The sequence below is a fragment of the Rousettus aegyptiacus genome, unplaced genomic scaffold, assembly GCF_014176215.1.
Source record: "Rousettus aegyptiacus isolate mRouAeg1 unplaced genomic scaffold, mRouAeg1.p scaffold_m13_p_9, whole genome shotgun sequence".
Taxonomy (NCBI): Eukaryota; Metazoa; Chordata; class Mammalia; order Chiroptera; family Pteropodidae; genus Rousettus; species Rousettus aegyptiacus.
This window is the reverse complement of record NW_023416312.1, coordinates 59,590,242-59,611,557: the sequence shown is the minus strand read 5'-3', so window position 1 is coordinate 59,611,557 and position 21,316 is coordinate 59,590,242. Positions and strand designations below refer to the sequence as shown.

The 21,316-nt window shown below is 38.4% G+C and overlaps 2 pseudogenes; both read right to left on the bottom strand.

The window, feature by feature from the left end:
• Positions 1–3,827: 3,827 nt before the first annotated feature.
• On the bottom strand, positions 3,828–3,946 carry LOC118608074 (annotated as a pseudogene).
• Positions 3,947–4,031: 85 nt separating this feature from the next.
• Positions 4,032–11,377, bottom strand: LOC118607794 (annotated as a pseudogene).
• Positions 11,378–21,316: the final 9,939 nt, after the last annotated feature.

The window sequence follows — 21,316 nt, the reverse complement described above, 5'->3', positions numbered from 1 at the left end:
ATACATTCACCCTCCCAGGCTATCTCATCTCCAAGACCCCTAGGATACTTCCCTGGATCTTCATACTGATAATACTCCCCTCCTGTCTCTTTAAAGCAAACACAATTCCTGATGACATGGGCATGCTTTGTTCCAGTGATTGGTCAGCTTCCAACAATTGCCAGTGTCCTAGTGTAGTGCCTCTAATTAGTATACTTTCCCATGGAGCTTTCTTGAAGAGTGAAAATGTTTTACTTTTAGCAAAGGGCAAGGGGACTGTGAGCTTTGGGAAGGTGATTCCAGTGTGGAGCATAAGCATGCACTTTGCAGTTGCCATGGAAACCTGACATGAATCCAGTGACCTTGAGATTTTTCCATAGAGACCGACCTAGTCTGGCAGTAGAGTAGGTCCCAGCCTTCAGGTGTTTGGGACTCAGATGAGGGTGTGGGTCCCCACGATGGGCGCTGAACCACTCTGGGGTCGGGGGAGACCAAGGGATCCCGCTCCGAGCCGCCGCTTTCCCGCTTTGGGGTTCGGGGCTCCAGCGGTTGCGTAGGTAACGCCAGGGTCCCGCCGGGCCCCAGGGAGTGTGGGGTCCTGCTCCAGGGGCGGCCTGGAGCTACTTCCCATCTGAAGGCAGGGGCGCGGGAGGAAGGACGGGCAGCGGCACTCTCAGTCCAGCCCCCCGCCCCTCTGCGAAGCGGGGACGAGGACGCTGAACGCGCAGCGGCGCTGTGAGCAGGCGGCGAGGACGCGCAACGACCCCCGGCCCTGCGGTTCCCGCGAGGTCGTGATGCCCGCACGGGCTCGGGCCGCCTCTTAGTCCTTTCCAGCTTTGTCGCCAGGGGATAGGCGAGGAAAGGAGAAGAGAAGGCCCTGGCGAGACGCCCATTGTAACGGCTGCTTGTCAGGATGACCGCTCACTGGTGTCGGTGTCATCGTCACTAACCCAGGGCCTAGCATGGCGCTGGGCACATAGTCACACCAGCAAAGCGTAGTGATGCTAAAGCTGTCTGTCCCTCTGCAGAGCTCATATGAGGTGTCCATGGAGGCAGGTTCTGAGGATCTGTGTCCTGATGGCTGCCAAGGCTTCTACTCCAGGTTCAAGGGCAGCAGTCTTCAGGAGACCCCAATACCTCACAACACTAGTGGGATCTGACACATGGCTCAAGTGAGTTCATAGATCTGAACAAAAGCAGGTCGTGGAATTGCTCCTGTGGGGGTCACATACCAGCAGCCTAAAAGTAGAAAAGCTACTTTGATCTCATCTGGGTCGGGGAGGAAAAAGAGGTTTAGCCGGTGGAATTAGAACCCATCATCAACTGCATGCTTTTCAATAGCCCTGAGGCTCATCTTAGAGAAGACATTTTTGTCTAAAAACATTGAATTTTCCTGCTTGAGGAAGGATCTTGATATTTATCATATCGTGCAATAAATTTACATATATTTTGACTATGTATAAAAATCACTATTCCCATTAGTACCATTAGATGGGTGTTGAAATATGTAGGAGTTTTTCGGCTTTTGTTTTTGCAAGGTATTGTGAGATTGTAATATGGAGTCTTTCCAGGTAGCCACATTTTTATCCATTCTATAGTGAAATTATGTAGAAGTCAGGAAATTTTCATGTATTAGTTAAAATATCAGGTAAAAAGATTTATCATTTTTCAAAAATAAGTTATCCTAAACTTTATCCTTTCATAATAACACACAGCCATGTTCTCTAAAAAAAAAAAGACTACATAGTATTCTTAAATATCACGGTGATTATTTTGTCAGGTGGTAACATTTTCATTTCTGTACTTAAGATGGAAATATCTATCAACTTTTTCTAAATATTTAGATCTATCTCATTACAAACGATTATTCCTATTTTGGACATACATTGTTGCTTATCAGTTTGATAAGACATAATGTGATAATGTGGATCTGTTAATATACGCCAAGAGCATATTAGTGGGAATTGTCCTGATTCATTTTATTTCATCAAAGACTTAGAAAAATTCAAATATGTTTCAATACTGCATTGAGGTACGGTTGATATCCAATATACTGCACATATTTAAAGTACATGCTTTACTAGATTGTGACATATGTATACATTGTGAAACCATTACAGCCTAGGTAATGAATATATTCATCACCCCAAAAACTTTTTCCTGCCCCTTTATAATCTTTCTATCTACCTATAGCCAGCCTCCATGTTCCTCCCACCTCTCCCCGTTTCCAGGCAACCACTGATCTTCTGTCACAGTAGATTAATTTTCATTCCCTATAATTTCATGTAAATGGAATCATACAGAATTTTTTTTTTATTTTTCCTGTCTGGCTTCTTATATTCAACCTATTTACTTTTAGATTTACTCATGTTGTTGCATGATTGACTATTATTTATTGCTAAGTACCATTCCACTATATGGATATACCACTATTTGTTTTATCCATCCATCTTTCGATAGGCAGTTGTTTTCAGTTCGAGGCTCTTTTAAGTAAAGGCTCTATAAACATTTGTGTATAAGTCTTTGTATGGGCATATGCTTTCTTTCTCTCAGCTAAATCCTAGGAGTGTAATTGCTGGATCATATAATAGATGTAAGAATAGCATTGTTAAGAAACTGTCACACTAGTAGTGTTATTTTTTATTCCCTCCAGCAGTGTATGAGAGTTCTCTCCTTCACAACCTGGCAAAGGCTTGGTATGTTCAGGGTTTTTTTTTTTCATTTTAGCCATTCTCAGAACAGCGTAGTTGTATCTCACTGTAGTTTTCATTTTTATTTCCCGAATGCTTAATGTTGCTGAGCATCTCTTAATGTGCTTACTTGCTATTTGTATATTCTTTGATAAAGAGTCTGTTCAGATCGTCAGTCTATTTATTTAGTAGAGTGTCTGTTGATTTCTTATTAACTGCGAAGTGATTTTCTATATTTCAGATAGAGGCTTTTGTCAGATATGTGATTTGCAAATATTTTTCCCAGTCTTTGGCTGATCTTTTCATTCTCTCAATCATGTTTTTGGAAGAGAAGGTTTTAAGTTTGAGGAAGCCCTATTTATAAATATGTTCCCATACAGTTTAGATTTTGTTTTGGTGTCATATATAAGAAATGTTTACTTAACCCAAGAGCACAAGAATTTTCTCCTAGAAATGTCATAGCTTTCAGTTTTATATTTAGGTCTAACATCCATTTTGAGTTGTATTTTGTATATGGTGCGTATATGGATCAGAATTAATTTATCTGCATATGGATATCCATCTGTTCAGCACCATTTGTTGAAAAGACTTTCCCTTTTCCACTGAATCACTTTTGATCTATGTAAACATCAGATATCCATATACATGTGGGTGTATTAACTCTTGATTCTGTTCCTTTGATGTTCTTGTCAACCTTGACGCCAATACCACAGTCTTGATTATTGAAGGTTTATATGAGTCTTGAAATCAGGTAGTGTTCACCCTTCAACTCTGTGCTTTTCCAAAATTATTTTCATACCCTAGTTCTTTTTATTTCTACATGAATTTCAGAATTATCCTGTCAATTTCTTTAAAAGGGTATCTATGTATTTTCTACTGGGTTTGCCTTGAAATTATAGATCAGTTCGAGCAGAATTGACATCTTAATACTAAATCTGGTCCATGAATATAAGATGTCTCCCCACTTATTAGATCTCCTTTAATTTCTCTCAGCAATATTTTGTAGTGTTCAGTTTATAGATGTTGCACATCTGCGAGCAGATTATCTCTAAATATTTCATACTATTTGACGTTATTGTAACTGTCTTTTTAATTTTATTTTATTTTACTTTATGTTATTTTATTTAATTTTAATTTAATTTAATTTTATTTTTTTAATGCCTACAGCTCCTGGTATTCCTAGGTGGTCTCCTATCTAAGTACTAACCAAGCCCGACCCTGCTTAGCTTCCGAGATCAGATGAGATCAAGCACGTTCAGGGTGGCATGGCCATAGACCTGTCATTATTTTAAATTATGATCGCTAATTATTACATTTTCACTGAAATGTCAGCAGCCAAACATATAATGATAGATGTCAAGAATTTTTTTGGACATATTTTATTCAAATACCAATCTGATCACACACAGTCCAAAAACATTCAAATAATAAACCAAAAAGAAACAGATATTACTGCTTGGTCTTCGAACATAGCCAATGATGCCATGCTTGCCTGTGATCTTGCCAACATAAAACCACATCCACACCTAGGTGTCCACCAAACCATTCAGCAGAGTTTCCTTAACTATGAGCTGTTTGAAGCTACCAGTTTGAGCACTATTGACTATTTTTTAAAGCTCTGAATAGCTGAAGGGATCTCAGCAGGGGTTAGAGGAACCACTCAACCTTGGCACAGTGCCAAAATGTGGCCAACTGAGGTTTCCAGTAAGTCACAGCAATGTTTACCAGTGGTTCTAGGATGGAAAGTCCATGGCCTCAGATGTCAGTCATCCCCTAGAAGGACCACTTGAGGAATCTTTTTTGTTTGAAAGCATAGGCTACTCTAGAATGGAAAAGGTATTTGATGTGTAACAAGCATTTGCCTATATTTTCAGATTAGCTTTTATCCATTATTGTTCAGATACAATTCTACAGGACATCTCCAGAAAAATCTATCAATAAAAGAACATGATTTGGTAGCTTTCAAATATGTATGGTTAGAATTGAATATGTTGAATTGTGACATTTTGTTTTTGTTGTTAACCTCACAGTAAATTGATCTCAATGAATTCCTGAGAGTTTGGTGAAACAGAGAGGGAAAGAGCATATCTGTGTGTGTGTGTGTGTGTGTGTGTGTGTGCGCGCGCGTATTTGTATATACTGAAGCTGCCAGGAATATTTATTGTGAAGACTACTTGAGGTTAATTCCATGTGTTGTGTCGTTTCTATTCAGTTCCAGCACATGTTAGGAACCAGCTTTTCCCAGATTTTCGTGGCCAATATGGTTACCGTGGTGACTCAGTGCTTGCTGTGGTAGTTGGTACAGACCGAACATCCATTCAGGACTCTTACCGGAACCAGTTGTTACTATGGCATTTGTCAAGTGTTGCTTTTCTTACTGCTTACTCCCTCTAGATTTATCAATTGGCTTCAACTTAGAATAGAGCTTTCCTTTCTTCCCTATTATTTAATTTTTTTCATGTATTTATTTGAGTTTTCTTTATATCACTGTGGCTCATAGATTCCTATTATGGTCAAAAATTTATACTTTGTGAATCTGGGATTTTGGAGGAAGTTGGAGGACTAGGTAAAAGCAGAGTTCGTCTCCTCCCAGATCCACACTGAAATTACAAAGCAATTATGAAATAATCAACGTGGAGAATCACCCAAAGTCCAGCTGATCATAAAACCTATGTCTGATAATATAAAGGAGCCACATCGAAGGTGGTAGGAGGGGCAAAGTCGTGAATTGGGCTGGACCCACATCCACAGGTGGTGGAGGACCATCGGGATGGAGAGTGAGGCTGCAGAAGCTCTCCTGAAGGAGAGGAGGTCCTGGTATCATTTGGAGGTTCCCTAGCCCAGGGTCCCAGCCCAGGGAAGAGGAGATTCCAATAACTCTGACTGTAAAAAACAGAGGGGATTCTGGACATCTCGGTGAGATGGAAGGAGACTGAAACCCTAGTAGCCGCATTCAGGCTTTCTGACCTGTGGACACTCACCTGGGACAGTGGCAGTGGGTTAGAGGCTTGCGTGGGATTCATTCTGAGACAGTCTGCATTACCTGGCACCAGAACTAGGGCTGGAAGAGCAGCCACCATTGTGCCTTAGTCCGGTTCCTCTATAGGTAATTTACAGACCAGGCCAGCTTGACTGTACAGATCCCTCCCACAGGGCCATTGGGAAGCTCTGGCCTGAGGAGATCAGCCTGCCCCACCCAACCTGCAGATTGCCTGGGGCATTTGTTGCACCACGCCTTGCACCAATTCAGAGCCAAGTATTTGCAGCTGGCAGCCAGCACTGTGAGGAAGCATTTCTGAGATAGGGTCAGGCAGATCACTGCTGCCAACATGAACTTGGGTGAATCTCAGGGATCTGTGGGCAAGATGCAGACAACAGCTGGACTTGCAGTGCTTTGGGACTTCTCTGGGAACATTGAAACGGTTACCAAAATTGCAACAAGACTGAGGCTGTATTGATCTGACTGCCATTATCTCTCTGAGACCCCTTCCCACCCTACCCACAAATTGCCCCAGGTTGCCCATTGACAGTGAACTGCCATGGCCCTTCCCCTCCCCCACCCTGTCTCAAACTTTGGCTGGCACAGGGCAGGCATTGAATGGAAATCAGTGGCAGGCAGACTTCTGCTGCCTGCAAAAGTTGCAATATTGCATCAGAGGAGTGCAGGAGTCTGTGGGACCACCCCAGATGGCAGTTGGTCTCACTGTGATGTGCGACTACAGTGAGAACACCCAGGCACAGAAGTTGCAGCAAAACTGAGATTGTGTTGGCCTGACAGTTCTTGTCTCTCTGAGATCCCACTTCCCCCAAGCCACAAAGTGCCTGCAGCACATTGACAGGCAGCTTCCCGTGCCCTGCTTGGCTCTGGGGTTGTGCAGTCTACTCAGACAACAGACCTTGGCTAGCACAGTAAGCGCATTTCAGGGAAAACGGTTGTGGGCAGACCACTGCTGCCTGTATGAGCTGCAGTATCTCTTGAGGGGATCGCAGGGGTCTGTATTGGCCTGATGGCCCTTGACTCCCTGAGCTCCTGCCCCAAGCAATACACAAAGTGCCCACTGCACGTTGATAGGCAGCTACCCTTGGCCTGGGTTTGGAGCATTAAGGCCCAAGGTGGGCAGCAGGTGACCTTGCTATGATTGGAAACTTGTACAGGGAGCCACAGAGACAGCACTGGCATTAAAATGACACCGCAGTGGCCTGAGGAAATTTACTCAATAGACCAAGGAGACTCCTGGGGTCCCTTCCCCACCAAACATGCATTATCACCCAGAGGCTCTTCCAGTTTCAGAGACTTACAGGCAACTGGCAGGCAGTGTTAAATCTGGAGGAGCACTGGTCCATCTGCTAAACTGCCTAGGTCAAGGACGGGGGGATAACCGATGGCTACCTACAGCATTGTCTCTTCCACTTACCTATAAATCCAACATAGGTGACAAACATCTGAACATCTCTTTGTACCTCCCCGCGGGTAGCCCTGAGCAATCAAAGGGAGTGGCTGACCTCGGTCTACTGGGGAGCTCCTCCCATGGGGCCACAAAACCAATGCATTTGGAGGCTGCCACCAGACCACAACAGAGTAACTTCAGCGGTACACACAAAGTGTGGTTACAACAAGTACACAAGCCTGCTAAAGCAAATCCCATTCAGTGGGGTCAGCCCCCACACAGCAATTCTCACCCTGTGGGTGCAGCCAAATCCCACAATTAGTCAGCCTGAGCATTAATCCTACCACACCAATAAAGTTTTGGCAACAGCAAAAGACCACATACAACCCACACAAGGATCACATCAGGGAGGATGTGCCACTGGGCTGCACAGGACACCTTCCACATTAGGCCATCTGTCCAAGGCTGAGAGATGAAACAAATATTCCTGACACATAGAAACAAACACAGAGAGGCTAATAAAATGAGAAGCAGAGAAATATGCCACAAATGAAACAGGAGAAAACTCCAGAAAATAAGCTAAATGCAATGGAGGCAAGCAACCTACCAGAGACAAAGAGTTCAAAATAATGGTTATAAGGATGGTCAACAAACATGTAGAGAATGAATGAGAACATCAATAGAGAGGTAGTAAGCATAAAAATGACCTAGAAACCGGAAAGAACCAGACAGAAATGAAGAATACAATAACTGAAATGAAGAATATAGAAAGATTCAACAGTAGATTGGATGGAAAGGAAGATCAAATCATTAAAATGGAACACAATTAGCAGAATACACACAATTGGAAAAACCAAAAAAAAAAAGAAAAGGAAAAAAATGAGGATAGTTTAAGAGACCTCTGGGACAACATGAATCATAACAATACCTGGATCAGAGGAGTACCTGAAGGAGAAGAGAGAGAGAAAGGGATTGAGAATCTATCCGAAGAAATAATGACAGAAAACTTCTCTAACCTGACAAAGGAATTAGACATACAAGTTACTGAAGCACAAAGAGTTCCAAACAAGACGAATTCAAATAGACCCACACCAATGCACATCATAATTAAAAAGCCAAAGGTGAAAGACAAAGAGAGAATCTTAGAGGTAGAAAGAGAAAGACAGCTAGTTACTTACGAGGGTACCCCCGAAAGAATACCTGATGACTTTTCAATTGGAAACTTTGCGCACCGGAATGGAATGGAAGAAATAAATATTCAAAGTTATGAAATCCAAGAATCTACAACGACAAATACTCTACTCAGCAAGACTTTTGATTAAAATGGAAGGTGAGATAAAGAGCTTCCCAGAGAGGGAAATGCTTAAGGAAGCCAATATTTCAAGAAATATTATAGGAACTTCTGCAAAAAGAGATGGGTAAAAAAGAAAATAGAAATAACAAATACAAATAATACAATCACAGTGACAATGTACCTATCAGTAATCAATTTAAATGTAAATGGAAAAATGCTCCAATCAAAAGATATAGGATAGAGAGCATTTGAGAAACATGGTGGAGTGAGAGACATCCCCAGAGCTCTCCCCTTGAAACAACAATAAGCGGAACATTAAAACTGAACAAAAAAACACGCAAACTGCACACCAGCATGTCTCAGAGTGAAATCTGCATATAAGTGCTACCACAGGTCAGAACCCTGAGCGTGGGGCTGTGGACAGGGAGAAATAAAGAAGCTCCCTTTTGAAAACTCTGGAGCTACCTGTAGGAGGAGGGGAAGGGGATAAAGTGTAGCAATATCCCTGAAAAGTCCTGCCAGAAAAAGCTGTGAGTTCCACACAGCCAGCAGCAGGTCCCAGTCATCTGGGCAGAAAAGAGAGAAGCAGGATGGAAAAAAAATGACAGTCGATATTTACCGGCCACAGTTGCAAAACCAAGGCTGAGATGTAGCCTCTATCCCCGAAACCAGAGAACCCCTCCCACCATACTCTCCAAGACCAAATACCATAGAGTCCCAGGGGAATCTGCGCAAACCCTAACGAAACAGTTGCTAACACTGACAGGGACTGAGACTGAGGGTAACGAGCATGATTAAATATCTACAAGAAAATAAAAAGGCATCATTAAGGCTTTATATAAAGCAGAGATCCAAGATGCTTCGATGCTGCCTACTGGAAACCAAAAGAAAAGCACCTTTTTTTGCAGCAGTGTGAAGAGACCTTTATATAATAAATTTTTCTGAAAAAAAAAGCAGAAAACATTTCCACTAATGCCCAGACATAGAAAAAGTCCACCAAACACCATGAACAAACAAGGTGAGAAGGCATTTCAGAAAAGAAGAGAAAAATCTCCAGAAAATAAGTTTGCAGACATAGAAATATGCAACTTAAATGACAGAGAATTCAGGGTGGTACTTCTGAAAAAACTCTGAGTCCCAAAATGAGTCATATCAACAGTTTCAGGAATTGAAAAAACAACTATATGAGCAGAGCAAGGAGATTGAAATCTGCAAAAGAACAGAATAGATTTAGAGATGAAAAAAAAAACAGAAACAAAATAAAAACAAAACAAAAACAGAAACAAACAAAAAAACACTACAAGAATTGAAAAATGAAATAGCAAGTTGGGAAATAGAGTCAGCCAATGGAGGAAAGGATCAGTGATATTAAAGACAGAAATCTAGAAATTAATCAGAAGGAAGAAGAGAGAAGCCAAAGAATGAAAAATAATAGAAGAGAAATGCAAGAACTAGCTGATACCATCTGGAGAGGAAACATAAGAATAATGGACATTCTCAAAGGCAAGGAAAAGGAACAGGGACTAAAAAACATTTTCAGACAAATAGTTGACAAGAAATTCCCAAATCTAAGGAATGAGCTGGAGCCTGGAATCAAGAAGTCAACAGAAAACTCAATTATCTCAACCCAAAAAAGTCTTTCACCAAGACACATTTTGTTAAAATTATCAGAAATGAACAACAAAGAAAGAAGAAAATGGTACATTATAAAGGAAAACCAATTATATTATCCTCAGACTTCTCAGCAAAAACCTCCCAAGCCAGAAAGGAGTAGAATTAAATATTTAAACTATTAAGGAAAGAAACTACCAGCCTAGAATAATGAATGTATCTAGCTAAGCTCTCCTTTAGATATGAAGGAGAAATAAAGACCTTTCCAGACATACAAAAATTAAGGGAATTCTCCACTACAAGGCCTGCACTACAGGAAATATTGAAAGGGGTCAGCTCACCTAAAACAAAATGATTTAAAAAATGCATAACTAGGAGTAAGGTGATGATCACGCAAACAGAAGCAGAGGAGTGCATCTCTTACTAAGAATAGGGCATTAAAAGCTTAAAGAATAAGAAGAGAATTGCTATAGCAAGATAGTAATGAACGTTCCGCATACACAGGGATAAATTGAGACAACAATGATTGAAAAGGGGAGGATTCAAAGATCCAAATTGGCAAAGGGGAATGGAGATAAGGCACATGCAAAAGAAAATGGATGACTGTCTATATGTAACTATCCTTTACATATTCATAATGGTAACTAGACATCAAAGATTCAGAACTGAAGTATATCACATAAAACAAGGAGAACCAGAGGCAAAACACACAAAAGCCAACCAAAATAAAACAGAAACACAGGACAAGGAAACAATGGAAACACCAATCTACTAGAAAGTGAAAGAAAAATGGCTATAATAAGATCTCATATTTCAATAATCACCCTAAATGTAAATGGACTGAACTCACCAATAAAAAGGCACAGAATTGCAGAATGGATCAAAAAACAAACCCCAACCATACGCTGCCTCCAGGAGACACATCTCAGCTCCAAAGACAAATATAGACTCAAAGTGAAAGGTGGAAAATGTTTCAAGAAAATGGTATTCAGAGAAAAATGGGAGTAGTGGTACTAATATCAGACAAACTAGATTTCAAAATAAAAAAGGTAAAGAAAGATACCGAGAGACACTTCATCATGATAAAGGGAATCATGCACCAAGAAGCCATAACACTTATTAATATCTATGCTTCCAATCAGGGAGCCCTGAAATATGTAAAGCAATTGCTAGCAAAACTAAAGGGAGAACCAGACGAAAACACTGTTGTAGTAGGGGACCTAAATACCCCACTGTCGGATATGGACAGTTCAGCCAAACAGAAAATTAATAAGGAAATAACATCCTTAAATGACACACTAGACCAACTGGACAGAATTGGCATTGACAGAATCTTCCATCCCAAAACAGCTGCTTAAACATTCTTCTCTAGTGCACATGGAACATTCTCAAGAATTGACCACATACTGGGACATAGAGATAGCCTCAACAAATATAAGAGGGTTGAAATCATACCAACCATATTCTCTGAATGATCAGAGAATGCTTTGAAACTAGAGGCCAACTGCAAAATGTAAGCAGAAAGAACCACACATGCATGGAGATTAAGCAACATGGTACTAAAGAATAACTGGGTCAGAGAAGAAATAAAAAGAGAAATTAAGAGGTACATAGAAACGAATGATAATAGTGGTACTACATATCAAAACTTTTGGGACACAGCAACAGTGCTCATAAGAAGAAAGTTCACATCATTACAGGTCTATCTCAAAACACAAGAATGAGCCCAAATAAACGGCCTAATGCTTCATCTTAAAAAACTAGAAAAGGGAGTACAGATGAAGCCTAAAGTCAGCAGAAGGAAAGAAATGATCAAAATAGAGCAGAAATAAATGAAATTGAAAACAAAACAAAAAAAAAATAGAAAAAATATATACGACAAAGAGCTGGTTCTTTGAGAAGGTTAATAAAATTTTGGGGATTGTTTTATGAACTATATAGGTGTCTAACCAATGTACTGTATACTTGAAACTAATTAAAATAAATAAATTTTTTAAAAGACAGAAAAAGAAAAACAACTGAGTGATTTAAAACAAATAAAAAATTGTAATGCTACCCACATTACTCAATGTAATCTCCATCAAAATCACAATTATATTTTTTGTAGAAATTGAAAATCTGATCCTAGAAGTCATAGGGAACTGCAAGAAACCCGAATGTCCAAAATAATATGGAAAAAAAACCCCCACAAAGTTGGAAGACTCACACTTCTTAATTTCAAAACTTTAAAAAATGGTGCTGTAACGGCTAGATATTAACATGCAAAACAATAAAGTTGGGCACTTACTTCATACCACAATCAGAAATTAACTCAAAATATATCGAAGATCCAAATTTAAGAGCTAAAACTACAACAAAAAACATTCTTAGAAAAAACACAGTGGTAACTCTTCATGACCTTGAATTTGGCAACAAATTACTATAAAAAATACTAAAAGCATAAACAACAACAAAAAAGCAGATTAATTGGACTTCATCAAAATTAAAATGTTTTGTGTACCAAGGAAGTGAAAATATATCATATAGAATGGGAGAAAACACTGGCATATTATGCATCTGATAGGGGTCTACTATGTAGAATATATAAGACTCTTACAACCCAAAAACAAAAGACAAACATCACAATTTAAAAATGGTCAAGAGATCACCTACATACATACATCAATTAGAAATGAGATAAAGGAGAGATCAACAGTAATTCACTCATAGTAGGAGACTTTAACACCCCATTGAAACCAATGGACAGCTGTTCAAGGCAAAAAAAATCAACAAGGAAACAATGGGCCTAAAATACACATTCAATCATATGGATTTAATAGATGTTTTCAGAGCATTTTACCCCAAAGCAGCAAAATATACATTCCTTTCAAGTGCACATGAAATATTTTCCAGGATAGAACACGTTAGGACAAAACTCAAGTCTTGATAAATTTAAGCAGATTGAAATCATATCAACCATCTTCTCCAATAACAGTGATTTGGAACTAAAAAGCAACTACAAGATAAAAACTGGAAAATACACAAATACATGGAAGCTAAATAACATGCTACTAAACATGGATGGGTTATCAATAAGATCAGGGAATAAATCAAAAGATAATTAGACACAAATGAAAATGAAAACACAGCAACTCAAAATCTATGGGACACTGCAAAAGCAGTCCTATGAGGGAAATTCATAGCAATACAGGCCTACCTCAAGAAACAAGAAAAAGCTCAAATAAACAATATAACCATATACTTAAAGGAACTAGAAAAAGAATAACAAACAAAGCCCAAAGCTAATAGAAAGAAGGAAATAATAAAGATCAGAGCAGAAATAAACAAGATAGAGTTTAGACAAACATTACAAAAGATTAGTGAAACCAAGAGCTGGTTCTTTGAAAGGATAAACAAAATTGAAAAAAACCCTTAGCCAGACTCATCAAGGAAAAAAGAAAGAGGACTCAAATAAATAAAATCAGAAATGAAAGAGGAGAAATAACTATGGACTCCACAGAAATATGAAGGATCACAAGAAAATACTACAAAGTAATTGCATGCCAACAAATTGGACAACCTGGAAGAAAGGGATATGTTCCTAGAAACATACAATCCCCCAAGACTGAGTAAAAAAGAAAGAAAATCTGAACCAACCATTATCGTCAATGAAATAGAACCAGTAATCAAAAAAGCCTCCTAAAAAAACAAAAGTCTTGAAACAGATGGTTTCATAGGCAAATTTTACCAAACATTCAAAGAAAAATTAACACCTGTTATTTTTAAACTATTCCACAAAAATTCAAGAAGAGGGAAGCCTCCCTCACTACTTGTATGAGGCCTTCATTCCCTTGATTCCAAAACCAGACAATGACATTTAAAAAAAGAAAACTATAGACCGACATCTCTTATGAACATTGATGCAAAAGTCATCAACAAAATATTAGCAAACTGAATTCATCAATACATTAAAAATATCATACACCATGATCAAATTGGATTTATTCCTGGGATGCAAGGTTGGTACGATATCTGCAAGTCAATTAATGTCATACACCACATTAACTAATTGAAAGATAAAAACCACATAATCATATCAACAGATGCAGAAAAAGCGTTTAACAAAATCCAGCATCCATTTGTGAAAAAACTCTCAGCAAAGTGGGAATAGAGGTAACATACCTCAACATAATAAAAGCCATATATGACAAACCTACAGCTAACATCAAACTCAATGGGGAAAGGCTAAAAGCATTTTCCTTAAGATCAGGAACAAGACAAGGATTCCCACTTTCACCACTCCTCTTCAACATGTATTGGAAATCTTAGCCACAGCAATCAGACAAGAAAGAGAAAAAAAATATATATATATATATGAATTGAAGAGAAAGAAGTAAAACTCTTGTTATTTGCCAATGATGTGATACTATATGTAGAGAACCCTAAAGATTCCACCAAAAAACTGTTAGAGCTGATCAATGAATTCATTAAAGTAGCAGGATACAAAATCAATATTTAGAAGTCATGGCATTTTTATACAGCAGTGATGAACTTTTAGAAAGAAAAATTAAGAAAATGATTCCATTTACAGTTGCATCAGAATCAATAAAATACCTGGGATTCTAATGAATCAAGGAGGTAAAAGATTCATTCTCAGAAAATTATGTCATTGAAAAAAGAAATTGAAGGAGATACAAATAAATGAAGGCATGTGCCGTGCTCATGGTTAGGAAGAATCAATATCATTAAAATGGCCATACTACCTAAAGCAATCTATAAATTCAATCCAATCCCTATCAAAATACCGATGACATTTTTCAGAGATCTAGAACAAATAATCCTAAAATTTATATGGAGCCATAAAAGATGCCAAATAGCCATGGGAATCTTGAGAAAGAAGAACAAAGTTGGAGGTGTCACACTATCTCATATCGAACTATACTACAAGGCTACAGTAATCAAAACAGCATACTACTGGCATAAAATCAGATACATTGATCAATGGAACAGAATATAGAGCCCCGAAATAAATCCACACCTATATACTCACTTAATATATGACGAAGGAGATAAGAATGTACAATTGGGTATAGACAGTCTTCAATAAATGATATTGGGAAAATTGAACAGATACATGCAAAAAAGAAAGAAACCGGACCACCTTCTTACATTGTATAGAAGAATAGACTCAAAATGGATTAAAGACTTAAATGTAAGACCACAAACCATAAAACTTCTAGAAGAAAACATAGGCAGTAAGCTCTCTGATAGTGCTAACAGTAATTTCTTCTCAGATATATCTCCCCAGGCAAGGGAAACAAAAGAAAAAATAAACAAATGGGACTATATCAAACTAAAACGTTTTTGTACAACAAAGGAAACCATCAACGAAACAAAAAGACAACTGACTGAATGGGAGAAGATATTCACTTATGACGCATCAGATAAGAGGTTAATATCCAAAAATATATAAAGAACTCATAGAACTCAACAATAAAACAGTAATCCAATTTAAAAAAATGGGCAGAAGATCTGTGTAAGTATTTCTCCAAAGAGGAAAGACAGATGGCTAATAGAATTATGAAAAGGTACTCAAGGTCACTAATTATCAGAAAAATGCACATTAAAATCACAATCAGATATCACCTCACACCTGTCTGAAAGCCTATCATCAATAAACCAAAGAACAACAAGTGATATTGAGGATGCGGAGAAAACGGAACTCTCATATATTGTTGATAGGATTGCAAATTGGTACTGCCACTATGGAAAACAGTCTAGAGGCTTCTCAAAAAATTGAAAACGGATGTAGCTTTTACCTGGCAATTGCACTTCTTGGTATTTATCCAAAGAAACACAAAACAATAAAATGTTAAGATCTATGCACCCCAGTGTTCATGGCAATACAATTTACAATAGCCAAGATATGAAAGCTACCTAAATTCCCATCAACGGATGATTGGACAAAGAAGTTATGGGTCATATATACAATGGAATATTACTCAGCCTTAAAAAGAAATGAAGTTCTACCATTTGCAATGACATGGATGGACCTGGAGGATATTATGCTGAGTGAAATAAGTCAGACAAAAATAAAATACCATGTGATTTCACTTTATGAGGTATCTAAAGAAGAAAAAGAACAAACTCAATCAAAACCAGATTCACAAATACAGTGGACAATTTGGTGATGGACAGAGGGGAGGGGGTCGGAGGGCTGTGAGAATGGGGTGAAGGGTTAATGAAGTGCAAGTTAGTAGGTGAGAGATGGTCACGGGGATGGGGAGCATGACATAGGGAATGCAGTCAGCATTAATATATTGGCTAGATGGAAAACCAGAAGAGAGAAGGAGCAATTAGGGGGATCATTTTATAAACAATATGAATGTCTAACCAATGTACTGTATACTTGAAACTAATTAAAATAAATAAATAATTTTTTAAAAAAGTAAAAAATGATGTTATACTTTGTTATAATTATTGTAAATTTTAATTCTCAAATTGTCTCAGAATTGGCCTATGTAAAGTTCCTCAAGTTGTTCTCTATGTCCATTTGCCACCTCCCCAGACATCTTTAAGCATGTCCTTTGCTCTGTGAGCCTGACTTTCTCTTCAACTGTAGAAAGGAAGTAATGATGTCCACTTCAGATAATTGATTTGAGGATTCGAAGAGGAGAAGTCTGAAAATAACAACCTACAATGTGTGGCATCAGGTGTGCCCTCACCAAATTTTATTTCTCCATTCCCACTTTACCTCCTTCATTCTGTCAATGTGATATCTCAGAAATTAACATAATAGCATGACCACCAGAAGGAATATTTGGACATTGATGATGTTAGTGGGCATGGGGTTCTTTGATGAATAGTTTGATAGTATTGGCAAGGGGCTGAAGTACTCCATGAGGGCCTACAACACTGGGACCTTTGTGGAACTGTAGGTGGCCTAATACTTTTCCCTTGACTAATGTGAGAAAAGCTACCACAAGCAGAATAGGGACACTTCTTAATAGAAGGTTAATTATGAACATATTAGGGAGAGGAGTTGAACCTCTAGTGGTAAAAGTTTAAGTTTTATGCAATTACTGGGCTCTGCAACCCTAACAGACCCTATTCTTGGGCAGGATAGTTTGAATTTATTAGATCAAGATTAAATCATCTATTGATTTGAAGGAATTTTTGTGAAGTAGGCCTTGTTTCTCTTGTCATTTTGTACTGAGAGAAGCATATAATTGATAGAAACTGATCTGGATTACTCTGGTCTGAACTGAGATCTTGCAGCCCTTTAATCATTCAAGAAATGAACCATTAATAGCAGTTTACACCATTGGGATGTCCTGATCCAACATCGAGATCGTAAACCCTATTGTTGACATGGACTCTTAAGTAGGATTGTGCTGTTATCCCTAGGGTAATTTGTTCTGTTGATCACATTTTTGAATCAATAAATGATATCCTATTTTAACTAGGTAGTCTAAATTTTAATCACCCTGGAGGTTACTTTGTATTCCGAGGTCACTCTAACCTAAATTTTTAACCAATTAAAAGATATTTTATTCCTTAGAAGGTTAATAGTTTCATTTTAGGGGCTAATTAATTAATGCTCCATAGAGTCTTTTCACCTCATTTGTTTATTCCCACCTCTTCACGAGGTCAGTCCACTGATTGAAAGTAAGAGACAGCAAAACTCTCATGTGACGTTCATACAAGTCCTTATATAGGGAACAAGTGGCTATGGTACCGTTTCACAGTCAAGATACCGTGGCTGTTAAACAGATGTCACTGGGCAGGCAGTGCCTCTAATATTGGGGATGCTAGAGGTGACATTTTGGTAAAAAGGTGGAATTTGTGTTTGCTAGGCTCCTTTTACTTTTTAAAATCTTTCCTTAAATGCATGCCTGTGTTGGGTTAACAACTTATTTAATAACTATTTTACTGTTTGGTTGGATTTATTTTATTATTAACTATCAGTGGTTCATCCGTTCTGATGTAAGTTTGTACGGGGAAAAATGAGTCTCGTTACTCATATTAACAGTATTGCTTCTATTTAATAATAAAATAGTTCAGTGCTAGACTAAGAGCTAGTATCTGCTATTGGGATTAAGATAATTGAGTTATTGAGCTGTTGAACACTTTCTTAATTGGTGACTGCTTTTAGGCCAAGAATGGTGTTTCTTGTACTTACTCTAAGGGTTGAACCCTGTATCTAAAAGGCTTTATCTTTTTCAATGATTATTTAAATTTCCATTTAAATTATTTTTCTTAGGTAAGTTTTAAATGTTAACTAAAATTCTATTCTGGACAACCAGCTCTCACCAGGCCCGGCAAGCTTTTCACCTCTGCTTATAAATCTCAATATTTTGCCATGTAGATGAGTTTGCTCTGTAAAGCTGCTTATAGGTAGCTCATCTGGTTTTGGGTTATTTAGCTTAAGTTCTCTTCACTAAACTGTTCTAGTTAAATCATTGTGCAAAAGGTAGAAGGGGTAATCTTTGCTGTTTGTTACTTCTGGTTTGTCTTTCGTTGTTCTCATGCGGCACTTTATAGTGCTGAATAAAATTTCTATCTTCTATACTTTAATATTAGGTAAATGTTTTATTTTAGCTGCTTGTAGAAGTTGAGGGTAATGTGGTTCAGGCTAGTGTCGATTCAAAGTGGTAATTTACTCAGAAAGCTCCTGAGTGTAAACTAGGTGCTTTTTTTTAAGCCACACTTGGATCTGTCCAAGTGCACTTTCCAGTATGCTTACCTGTTACAACTTATCTCCTCTTATACGTTAAACATTTGTAAATAAGGTTTTGGTCATATTTTGATACTCGAGGAGGATGATGGGTGGTGTGTATGTGTTCCATAGCTTAATTCATGCTTTTATTAAGCTACATTAACTAAGAGAGTGTGAAGATTGTCATTAAGATGGTAAGAAAGGAAACACTAACTTGGAGATCTGTGGACATTAGCAGATGTAGTTATTTTTGTATGATAAGGGAAATTACAAGTCTATCAGGGTAGCTGTCTAAGGAAAAATGATTTATTAAAGTAACATAGTGGTATCAGGGAGGGGTATTTTTCATTAAACAGCCTTAGTCATTAGGTCTGGCACTATTCCATTATTAAATCTGTCTAATTACCTATATAATGCATAAAGGGCTTTACATAGTACTGTGTGTTTAGTCTTGTTTGGGAGTTTTGGCAAGATATTAACAATCATAAGCAGTATTAGGTTTAATGAGGTATAAGGGGGTTTGTTAAATTAGTTACTTGGATGAGCTTGCCACGTATGTGTAGCGTGTGTACCACAGGTGCATAATGTATGCACCACATGTGTGTAATATGTAGTCATTGTGTAGTGTGTGCATAGTGTGTGTGTAGCATGTGCATAGGTGAGTGCAATGTGTGTATAATGTATGAGCAATGTGTGTGTAACAAGTGTGCAGTGTGCTAACATGTATGAAGTGTAGTGTAGCGTGTGTGTAGCATATGCATAGCACATGTGCACTGTGTGGGTAACTTGTGTGTAAGTGTGCATAGTGCGTGCATAGCATGTGCAGTGTGTGGGTAATGTGTGCATACCGTCTGTGGAGCATGTGCATGATGTTCGCATAACCCATGTGTAATGTGTGTGTAATGTGTGTGTGATGTATGTGTAATATGTGCATATTGTATTCATAGCACATGCTAACATGTGCGTAATGTATGTGTATCATATGTGTAGAATCTAATATGTCCTGTGACCATCAAATGGATAACATCTCATGGTTGTCAATGTCAGGGAGCAGTAGGTTTATTTTGTCAATTTGTTTCATGCAGTGTTCCGTTCGATGTCCTGAATCATTCATTTTCTATACCCTGTGATTTCGATGTGCATAATATTCAATATAAGCTCAGCTACATGTTGCTTGACTGTGTTAAGGCCTTTGATGGCCATAGCTGGATCCTAGTATACCCCCAAATTAAAAAGGTACCAGAGGCATGCCACCACAGTTATGTTTCGACATGGGCTGATCAGCCGTTAGTCCACTGAAATGTCTTATTTAAGGGGAAAGAGTGGGTGATTTCAGGTGAGATGGTCCTGAAATAAGAACCAGATGTCATTTATGACCCATTTTAGAAACCCCCGCAATTTATGGGCCTGGGACAAGAAAAGGCATACCTATTGGAAAGATTGCTGGTTTCATGGGAGTTGGTAGTTACAAAATGCCTATGGGTTGCGATACACATATTGACTGGAAATGGTTCGACTTAATGTGTTATGTATGATTGATAACTACGTACTATGCATTATCAAGCATTGATTTTCGATGCAGATATTTATGTCATTAGATAAGTTATTTACGAGGGCCATTTACATATTATGCTATATATGTAATGTTATGTACATGCTTATATGCATGGGGTGTATAATGTACGAATATACATAGTATATACTGCCACATCCAGCAAATGGTAAATCCTGCCACATCCAGCACGGCTCTGGAGAATGTACCTGAGTGGGAATGGTGGGAGATTAAGAAAAGAAAGAAGACAGAAAGCTGGGATCTGGAAGTCCACTGTCCGCTGATGGTGGAGCAGTGGCGCAGTTTTATTTTTGCAAGCCGCTTTTATACAGGAACATAATAATTGGCATAAGCAGTTTCCCTGAGACATAACAACACTGTTTCTTCTACTTTTCCCAAGCCCTATCTTCTCATGACCTTCAGCTTGTTTGCCTGCCTGTGGCTATGTTTATACTTTCTTGTTCTCAGAAGGAGTTTGCTGAGGCGAAGTAACCCTTGGTTGCCCTCGCAGATTGTAAGGACCCTGTCAGCTTACGACCTGCTCTCCACAATGTACTATATATGTATGTGGTAGTTTAATGCACGTAATACATAGTGCTGTGTAAATTTATAAAATAATTTAATAATGCCATAGCACATTAGATTAATTTAATTCTATTCATATATGACATTTCAAGGAGTAGTTTAAGTAGAATTTCAGCTTTGGGTGTTGACAGTGAGTTGCTTCCTTGAGTCTTTTGGGCAACTACTATTCCCCTTTTCTGGTTTACAATATCAGGGTAATAAATATACTACATAGACTCTGCTTTTAAGAGCTTGTTTTCCACCACACTTGCAAGGGGCATTAGTATGAGAATAAGGAGCATAATGGATGAAAGTATATAATGGCTGATGATGATGAAGGGGTGTTCAACTGGTCATCCTCCGATTCATGCTAGTGTTAGTAGGTCTGCTATTAGTAGTCAAAATAAGCATTGGCTGAGAGGCCGGAATGTTATGCTTAATTGTTTTGATATGTGGAGTAGTGAGATGATGGCTAGACTTAGGATTGATAGAATCAGGGCTAGGACTCCTCCTAATTTATTGCATCATAGGATTATATAA